The 10,705-nt window shown below is 38.5% G+C and overlaps 1 non-coding gene across 1 annotated transcript; it reads right to left on the reverse strand.

Annotated features, from left to right (window-relative positions):
• Nucleotides 1–305: 305 nt before the first annotated feature.
• Nucleotides 306–412, reverse strand: LOC131633338 (small nucleolar RNA R71). The gene has a single exon (XR_009293294.1). It is a non-coding gene; the product is annotated as a small nucleolar RNA R71 (small nucleolar RNA).
• Nucleotides 413–10,705: the final 10,293 nt, after the last annotated feature.

Genomic DNA, 10,705 nt, shown 5'->3' on the forward strand with positions numbered 1-10,705 from the left:
ACCCCGCTATAACAACCAACAATTTTGAACTTAAGCCCTCATTACTTCAACTAGTACAACAAAACCAATTCGCTGGTCTCTCTACAAAGAACCTGAATCAACACCTAAAAGTGTTTATCTAGTTAGCTGACACCCTTAAGGAAAATGGAGCCACACCCGAAGCCATCCGCTTAAGATTGTTTCCTTTCTCCCTTAGAGGTAAAGCCCATGACTGGTTAGACGCCTTGCCAGCAAACTCAATAACGACTTGGGAAGACCTTAGGAGAGCTTTTCTTGCCAGATATTTCCCACCAAGTAAGACCGTTGTCCTTAGGAACCTGATCAATAGTTTCACTCAAAACCAAGGCGAATCACTTTTTGATTCCTGGGAAAGATATAAAGAACTTTTGAGAGCCTGTCCGCACCATGGCCTAGAGCAATGGTTGATCATACATACCTTTTATAATGGACTCCATTACAACACGAAGATGTCTATTGACGCTGCCGCTGGCGGAGCGTTAATGAACAAACCTTACCCCGACGCTTGTGCCCTGATAGAGGACATGGCCTAAAACCATGCCCAGTGGGGAATAGAACGAGCGAAGGTAGAGAAAAAGGAGAGCCATGGAAGGAAGCATGAGATAAGTTGCATGGACATGATTGTTAGAACAAGATTTGTTCTGATCAATATTCTTAGTTTTGATGATAACAATGTATATGAATTTTGTATGAGATAATGTGGTACTCTAATCCTATGCAATTTCCATTTCAGGAATCACATAAAGAGTATGCACAAAATCAGCGCAAGAAGCACTGACTCAGAAGGTTCAGCATGCAACATCAGAACATGCTCTGGCAAGACATCAGAAGATGGTCAAGCAGAATCAGAACATGGTCTATGGAAGCATCAGAAGAACTTGAGATCAGAAGCAGAAGCACTGAAGTTCTCATGGTATCACACTAAGAAGCACTTCAAGGTCAGAAGACAAGAAGATGCTCTGCACCAAGCTGTTTGACTCTGATGATATTCAAACGTTGTTTACACAAACATCAGATCAGAAGCAAGTACAAGATGGCAGGCTATGCTGACTGACAAAAGGAACGTTAGAAGCTATTAAAGGCAACGTCAGTAGACACAACGAAAGCAAGGCTCGAGGTAGTTAACAAAAGAGTGAAACATTAAATGCAATGCTGTACGGATCACGCAAAGCATTAAATGCTCCCAACGGTCATCTTCTCAAACGCCTATAAATAGAAGTTCTGATGAGAAGCTGAATACAACACTTTGCGCAAACTTACAGAAACGCTGTCAAATTCAAAAGCTCTCAAACTTCATTTTCAACCTCACTACATTGCTGTTGTAATATCTTAGTGAGATTAAGCTTAAACTTAAGAGAAAAATCACAGTTGTGATAATAGCTTATTAAGAAGCATTGTAACTCTTATAAGAATTTGTTTACATTAAGTTGTAAGAACTAGGGAAGATCAAGTTGTGATCGGATTCTCTAGAAAGTCTTAGAGGGTATCTAAGCAGTGTGTTCCTAGAGTGATCAGGTTGTGATCAGAATACTCTACAAGACTTAGAGGTTATCTAAGTGGAAAACCATTGTAATCTTGTGTGATTAGTGGATTAAATCCTCAAGTGAGGTAAATCACTCCAAGGGGGTTGACTGGAGTAGTTTAGTTAACAACGAACCAGGATAAAAATCATTGTGCAAATTTTTTTTATCTTACAAGTTTTAAAGCTACACTTATTCAAACCCCCCCTTTCTAAGTGTTTTTTTATCCTTCAATTGGCATCAGTGCGCCGGTTCTAAGGTGCAAGCACGTAACCGTGTTTAGAAAAGATTCAGGAAGAGAAAAATGCTTAAGTCAAGATGGCTGGTGAATATCCAACAAATACATCTACATCTGGCTCTGCTGAGCAACATAATGGAAATGGTAACAATGGTTATACTAGACCACCAGTATTTGATGGTGAAAACTTTGAATATTGGAAAGACAAACTTGAAAGTTACTTTCTTGGTCTAGATGGTGACTTATGGGATCTTCTGATGGATGGTTACAAACATCCAATGAAAGCTAGTGGTGTAAAGCTTACAAGACAAGAGATGAATGATGATCAAAAGAAGCAATTCAAAAATCATCACAAGTGTAGGACTGTTTTGCTTAATGCTATCTCTCATGCTGAATATGAGAAGATATCTAACAGGGAAACTGCCTATGACATATATGAATCATTGAAAATGACTCATGAGGGAAATGCCCAAGTCAAGGAAACTAAAGCTCTTGCTTTAATCCAGAAATATGAAGCCTTCAAGATGGAGGATGATGAAAATATTGAGAAGATGTTCTCAAGATTTCAAACGCTAACTACTGGTTTAAGAGTTCTTGACAAGGGATACACAAGGGCTGATCATGTCAAGAAGATCATCAGAAGCTTGCCAAGAAGATGGGGTCCTATGGTGACTGCTTTCAAAATTGCCAAGAATCTGAATGAAGTCTCTCTTGAAGAATTGATCAGTGCTCTGAGGAGTCATGAAATTGAGCTGGATGCTAATGAACCTCAGAAGAAAGGTAAGTCTATTGCATTAAAATCTAATTATAAAAAATGCACTAACGCTTTTCAGGCTGATGAAGAAGATTCTGAAGAATCAGAATCAGAAGAAGAAGATGAACTGTCTATGATCTCCAAAAGGGTAAAACAACTCTGGAAGAGCAAGCAAAGGAAGTTCAAGAACTTCAGAAGTTCAAAGAAGCCTGAAAGAGGAGAATCTTCTGGAAGCAGAAGATCTGAAAAGAAGAAGGTCATTTGTTATGAGTGCAATGAGCCTGGACACTTCAAGAATGAATGTCCAAAACTTCAGAAGGAGAATCCCAAGAAGAAGTTTCATAATAAGAAAGGTCTTATGGCAACATGGGATGATTCAGAATCAGAATCAGAATCAGACTCTGAAGGCGAGCAGGCAAACCTTGCACTGATGGCCACAGTGGATGATGGATCAGAATCTACATCAGAATCAGATTCTGAAGAGGTATTTTCTGAACTATCTAGAGAAGAGTTAGTTTCCAGTTTAATTGAACTTCTGGAACTCAAGGCTCATCTTAGTATCAAATACAAAAAGCTGAAGAAGCTATTTGATTCTAAAACTAAGAAGCTAGAAGTGGAAAATTCTGAACTGAAGGAAAAAGTTTTAAAACTATCCAAAGATATTGGATCTCCCTCTGAATCAGAAAAATCCATTCCTAGCCTCAATCATATTCTGAAAGAATATGACTCGAGCTTCAGAAAGTTTTTATCTAGAAGTATTGGCAGAAGTCATCTTGCTTCTATGATATATGGTGTTTCTGGAAACAAAAGGATTGGCGTTGGCTATGAGGGTGATACCCCACACAAATTTGAACCTGTAGATGATATGAAAATCACATACAAGCCATTGTATGATCAGTTCAAATATGGCCACTCACATGATATTAGGCTCACTTCACATGCCAAAAGCTTTCATGCTACACACACTAAGAAGCATGTGACACAACCTAGAAAATATCATGCTGCCAAACCTAAAGAATATCATGCTGTTCCTCCTGTTGTTTATTATGCTAAACCCAAGTTCAATCAGAACTTGAGGAAAACTAACAAGAAAGGACCCAAGAAGTTGTGGGTACCTAAGGAGAAGATAATTTATGTTGCAGATATCCTTGGCAGCAAAGAAGACAAAGCACAAAATGTCATGGTACCTGGACTCTGGGTGCTCGCGACACATGACGTGAAGAAGGTCTATGTTCCAAGACCTGGTGCTTAATTCTGGTGGAGAAGTCAAGTTTGGAGGAGATCAGAAGGGCAAGATAATTGGCTCTGGAACCATAAGTACTGGTAACTCTCCTTCCATAACTAATGTACTTCTTGTAGAAGGATTAGCGTATAACTTATTGTCCATAAGTCAATTAAGTGACAATGTTTATGACATAATCTTCAATCAAAAGTCTTGCAAGGCTGTAAGTCAGAAGGATGGCTCAATCCTATTTATAGGCAAGAGAAAGAACAACATTTATAAGATTGATCTTTCTGATCTTGAGAAGCAGAAGGTGACTTGCCTTATGTCTGTTTCTGAAGAGCAATGGGTCTGGCACAGAAGATTAGGACATGCTAGTTTGAGAAAGATTTCTCAGATTAACAAACTAAATCTGGTTAGAGGACTCCCAAATTTGAAATACAAATCAGATGCTCTTTGTGAAGCATGTCAGAAGGGCAAGTTCTCCAAACCTGCATTCAAGTCTTAGAATGTTGTCTCTTCCTCTAGGCCGTTAGAACTTTTGCACATTGATCTGTTTGGACCAGTCAAAACAACATCTGTCAGAGGGAAGAAATATGGATTAGTCATCGTAGATGATTATAGCCGCTGGACATGGGTAAAGTTCTTAAAACACAAGGATGAGTCTCATTCAGTGTTCTTTGAATTCTGCACTCAGATTCAATCTGAGAAGGAGTGCAAAATCATAAAGGTCAGAAGTGATCATGGTGGCGAATTTGAGAACAGATTCTTTGAGGAGTTCTTCAAAGAAAATGGTATTGCCCATGATTTCTCTTTCCCTAGAACTCCACAGCAAAATGGGGTTGTAGAGCGAAAGAATAGGACTCTACAAGAAATGGCCAGAACCATGATCAATGAAACCAATATGGCTAAGCACTTCTGGGCAGAAGCAATAAATACTGCATGTTATATTCAAAATAGAATCTCTATAAGACCTATTCTAAATAAGACTCCTTATGAATTGTGGAAGAACAGAAAGCCCAACATTTCATATTTTCATCCTTTTGGATGTGTTTGTTTCATTCTGAATACTAAAGATCATCTTGGTAAGTTTGATTCTAAGGCACAAAAATGTTTCCTTCTTGGATATTCTGAACGCTCTAAAGGCTACAGAGTATACAATACTGGAACATTGGTTGTAGAAGAATCAATCAATATCAGATTTGATGATAAGCTTGGTCTTGAAAAGCCAAAGCAGTTTGAGAATTTTGTGGATATAGATATTGACATATCAGAAGCATAAGAACCAAGAAGCAAAGTTTCAGAAGCTGAAAGTCTCAGAAGCAAAGGATCAGAAGATCAAGTTGCTGCATCTTTAGAGAATCTCAGAATTTCTGAAGAGCCAACAGTCAGAAGATCTTCTAGACTCACCTCAGCTCACTCAGAAGATGTGATTCTTGGAAAGAAAGATGATCCTATCAGAACAAGAGCATTCCTTAAGAACAATGCAGAATGTTAATTAGGTCTTGTTTCTTTGATCGAGCCAACTTCTGTTGATCAAGCTCTAGAAGATCCAGACTAGATAATTGCCATGCAAGAAGAACTAAATCAGTTTACAAGGAATGATGTATGGGATCTTGTTCCTAGACCAAAAGGATTCAACATCATTGGTACAAAGTGGGTTTTCATAAACAAGCTAAGTGAGAAGGGAGAAGTGGTAAGAAACAAAGCCAGACTGGTGGCTCAGGGTTATAGTCAGTAAGAAGGTATTGACTATACAGAAACCTTTGCACCGGTGGCCAGGTTAGAATCTATTCGCTTCTTAATTTCTTTTGCCACTCAATATAACATCACTCTGTATCAGATGGATGTTAAGAGTGCCTTCTTAAATGGCTATATAGATGAGGAAGTCTATGTCCACCAACCTCCTGGTTTTGAAGACTCCAAGTCTCCAGAACATGTTTTCAAACTAAAGAAATCATTGTATGGGTTGAAGCAAGCTCCTAGAGCTTGGTATGAAAGATTAAGTTCTTTCCTTCTGAACAATGGTTTCACTAGAGGACAAGTGGATACGAATCTCTTCTGTAAAACATCTAAGAAGGACATTTTAATTTGTCAAATCTATGTTGATGATATTATTTTTGGAACATCTAATGCTACACTTGGGAAGGAGTTTGCTAAGTCTATGCAGGCTGAATTTGAAATGAGTATGATGGGAGAACTTAAGTATTTTCTTGGGATTCAAATCAATCAAACTTCTGATGGAACATATGTTCATCAAACGAAGTATGTGAAAGAACTTCTGAAGAAGTTTAATCTTTTTGAAAGCAAAGAAGCCAAAACTCCTATGCATCCTACGTGTGTCCTAGGTAAGGATGAGGTAAGTAAGAAGGTAGATCAGAAGTTGTACAGAGGTATGATTGGATCTCTTCTATATTTAACTGCTTCTAGACCTGACATTTTATTCAGTGTTTGTTTGTGCGCTAGATTCCAATCAGATCCTAGAGAATCTCACTTAACTGCTGTTAAGAGAATTCTGAGGTATCTGAAAGGTACTACTAATGTTGGTTTAGTCTACAGAAGATCTAAAGAATACAACTTAGTAGGATTTTGTGATGCTGACTATGCTGGAGATAGAATTGAAAGGAAGAGTACTTTTGGAAGTTGTCAATTTCTTGGAAGTCACCTAATCTCCTGGTACAGCAAGAAGCAAGCTATGATTGCCCTCTCAACAACAGAAGCAGAATATGTTGCTGCTGCTGGTTGTAGCATACAAATGCTCTAGATGAAGAGTCAGCTAGAAGATTATCAAATATATGAGAGTAACATCCCTATCTTCTGTGATAATACTTCTGCCATATGTTTATCTAAGAATCCTATCTTGCATTCCAAAGCTAAACATATTGAGATTAAACATCATTTCATTAGGGACTATGTTCAGAAGGGTGTTCTTTCTTTAAACTTTGTGGATACAGACCATCAATGGGCTGATATCTTTACAAAACCCCTTGCTGAAGATAGGTTTAAGTTCATTCTGAAGAATATCAGTATGGATTTATGCCCAGAATGAAAAGATGAGAAGTTCTTACGTATGGTTAAGTTTTGAAATGTGTTAGGATTATGTTTTTATAAGAAGTTCTGATAGTGATCAATTAGAAGTTCTGATTCTGTTATTACTAACGTTTCATTATCTAAGTTGATACAGAATCTCTTTTAAAGTAAAACAATTGTCACCAGTTTTCCAGAAAATGAACACGTGTTCACTATTTTTGGACAAGCATGCGTACAATTGAGGAGACGCCGCCCTAGGTAACTGTGCAAATCATGTCAATTTCTCATTTTATCTCTCCTAACGTCATATCTCATTTAATGCAAATTGATGTCATGCTTTTCTGTAATCATTTCTTTTAAAACATATTGCATTTTTTTAAAACTCCACCCTTTTATATACCCATCTTCACCTTCATTTCATCTTTTTACTTTCTCTCTCTTTATTCATTCCTCTCTCATTCATTGCATAAACCCTAGTTCGTAACCGAATCCCAGTATATCACCATGAATCCTTCTTCAAGTTCCTCAAGTCTAGAAGAAATGTCTCCTGCTCATCTTGTTTTTCGCAAGCATGGTTATGCTCCCTTGAAAACCTGTTCCATTCCTTCATCTGAAATGGAAGTCTTATGTGAATCTTCAGTAGATTTTGAAAATCTAAGACTACATGGTTTCAACACTGATGCTAAGACAATGGCACAAGGCTGGTCAAACTACCTTGATAGATTGGTTGGACCAATTTATCCTGCATTGGTGAAAGATTTCTGGGCTCATGCAACGGTTACCCAACTGCAATCATCTCCTTCGTGTTAGGGCATGAAGTTGTGATAACTGAGAAGTTGATAAGGAAGTTGTACAATCTGGATGATGAAGAAGGAAGCACAGGTCCTCTTTCTGGCAGAGTTTGTTGGTTCACAGTTGAGAGACAAATATCTAATGTTACTGGTATTTCATCTCATCAAACTGGTTTATTGAAGCCGTTCTACCAAGTTTGGGCTGAGATTATTCTAGGATCTCTCCATCATAGAAGGAGATCGTTTTCCTCAACATACATTAGTCCGGATCAGAAATTTGCTCTCTTCTGCATTGGAAGAGGAATTGAAGTCAACATCTCCAATATTCTTTTTCAGAATTTGAAGACTTATATTGAAGAGTCAAGAGATGAAGAACGCAAGAAGTATCCTGACATCATTAGAAATGTTGTTCCTTTCGCCATAATGACTTCAGACATTCTGATAGAAAGTGACTTGCTGGATTCACTGAGAACTATTGGAACGTCCAAGTTCTTTGGCGTCATTCAAGGGCATGTTATAAATGGTTTTGACCTACAAAGGATGGAACTCATTGCGAAGGTAATTTCTGTTCCAATAATATTTCCAAATATTCTGACCAGAAGGGTTTCGGTTGAAGGCTTCGCTTCCTTGTTCAAAGAAGAACTTAACAACGCTGTTAAGCGTTATTTGGAAGCTTCTGTAAAAGCTCAATCTTCTGTTGATCCTGCATGGATTCGAGGAAGAGTTCTTCCTTCTCTAGCTGAACTGTAGCAGAAGGAACAGAAGAAGAAAGAAGCAAGGCTGAAGAGAAAAGCTTTAGAAGAAGAAGCTAAGCAAGCTAAGAAGCAGAAGATTACTTTTGATCCTGTCAAAGTAAAATCCAAGGAATATCAAGAGAAGCGCATCAGGGATTCTTTCCGTGCTGAAAGAACTGGCAATTTCCCCAGGCAAGTATACTCACCTCCTTCTCCTGAACCTCAAACTTCTATCCAACCTCCTCCTTCTGAACCTCAAAATTCCCTTATCATCCCAGAAGTTGTCCAACCAAATCCTTCTCATGCTATTCTTAATCCACTACCCCTAAATGTCTGTCCCCCAACACCTTCTGATATTCCCTTTTTATCTTCCCTCACCATAGAATCCTCACATTCTGATAATCCATCCTCATCAATCCTTCCCACAGATATCCCATCCTCATCAACCACAGAACCTACACCTTCTCTATCCCATCCCCTACCTTCCAGAGAATCCAACCCATACTGCCTTCTTTACCCTGACTACAGATTCACCTTCAACCCTCCTGAACCTGAACCTCATATCTACCTTGAGCTGTTCAAACATGACTTTTTTTGTAGGCTGGATATCTTGAGAGATGCCTTCTTTAACGACCTTGATGATGTTTCTACTCGAAATCTTTGGAGAAGCTTTCGACAGGATTTTCAGGTTGAAGCTATGGAAGTCCAGAGGAGACTTGTGGCTGCTGCACCTGGTTCTGCTGGACTTTGTCTAGAAGTTGATGATGGTGTATACTATCATCCCATCAGAAACAGGAGAGTTCTTGAGGAGAATATGTATGTTGATGAATTGGACGGCAACCCTTGCAGGGATATTGTGGTTTGGAGACCTAAGTATCCAGTTCTGACTGGAGACTTCAAGTGGTTGTTTGACTTTCTGAGGGAGAATCCTCCTGAGAAGTCCCCCAATATGGTCATTCCAGAAGTTGTTTACCCTCCAGAAGTTGAAGGTCCTACTCCACCAAGGAATCTTGTTGCCATTCTTCAAGCCCTTGAGAATGGAGATTCTGATCTTCCTGCTCCTGAGTATGAAGAAGATGCTTCTAGGGAAGAAGCTGATGCTGAAGATCATCCTGCTGGGCATATTCCTGTTGAGGAAAATCATGATGATGATCTCACCATTGATGCTGCTGTTGAGATTGTTGTCCCTCTGAATGGAAGTTGTGAAGCTTCTTCTGGAGAACCCTCTCTTCTGGTGAAGACTTTAGAGGCTATCCAAAAGAATCAAGCTGAACTAGCTTATCGCATGGACAAGCAAGAAGATACCAACAATGAGTTTCGCTCATTTATGGAGAAGCAAGCTGAGAGCAATGCTGGGATTCAAGACCTTCTGGCGAAGATAGTTTCCAAACTAGGCCAGTCGTAGTCCATTGTGTCTTAGTTGTCTCTTTCTTTTTGCATCTGCTTTGTGCATCTATCTTCTCATCCCTTGTATCTTCTGATTATTTCCAATGAATGAAATCCTTTATCCTTCTCTCATATTGTTTGTTTTTCATCTGAATCTTTTGTGTTTTTTGATGTTATGACAAAAAGGGGGAGAAAATGTGATAAATGATCTGATTTATATTATCAGTTGCTGGGAGTAAGTCCCCACATTTCTAACAAAATTTGCAAGTTCTATGTCTTTGAGTGTTTTTGCAGGATTGAAGAAATTCTAAAAAGCTCAACATGAGAAGCAAAGACATGAGGAAAAGCAATTCTATATAGAAACAAGCTCATGAAAACTGAAGCAAGCTGAGTGCTGTGAAGCTTCAAGATCAGAAGCAAGAAGGAAGAATGTTCTGGAATTGAAGCAAGCTGAGTGCTGTGAAGCTTCAAGATCAGAAGCAAGGAGGAAGAATGTTCTGATATTCTCGTGGCAGAATATGTTCTAACACATGAAACATTCTTAACACGTTCTGATATATTCTTTTTATGCTCTGATACATATTATATGTTCTGATTCATTCATGCTTTGAATTTTGTCGTTTAGTTTGTTCTGCAACATTTCAGGATGTAGAGATGCTCTGATGATGCTCTGGTACATTCAACAATGTTGTGATACAATCTAGCATGCAATGATTCAAGAAGAAATTCAAAGCTCTAAAGCTGTCCTATGGAAGCAAGAAGCAGAAGCTATGAATGTTCTGAAGATCTAAGCATATGTGATCGTCTCAACTGAAATGGAAAATACTCAGGGAAGTCCTTTATTTATAAATTTCTTCCAGTATTTATTTCAGGGGGAGATTATTTATCTCAGGGGGAGATTGTTAATCTCAGGGGGAGACATATTCACACACTATGTTTATATGCTTATGCTATAACTGTATAATTGTCTTTAGCCGTCTGATATTCTGATTGCAAATTCATATCATTTATA

This window comes from Vicia villosa, unplaced genomic scaffold (genome assembly GCF_029867415.1).
Source record: "Vicia villosa cultivar HV-30 ecotype Madison, WI unplaced genomic scaffold, Vvil1.0 ctg.001112F_1_1_3, whole genome shotgun sequence".
NCBI lineage: Eukaryota > Viridiplantae > Streptophyta > Magnoliopsida > Fabales > Fabaceae > Vicia > Vicia villosa.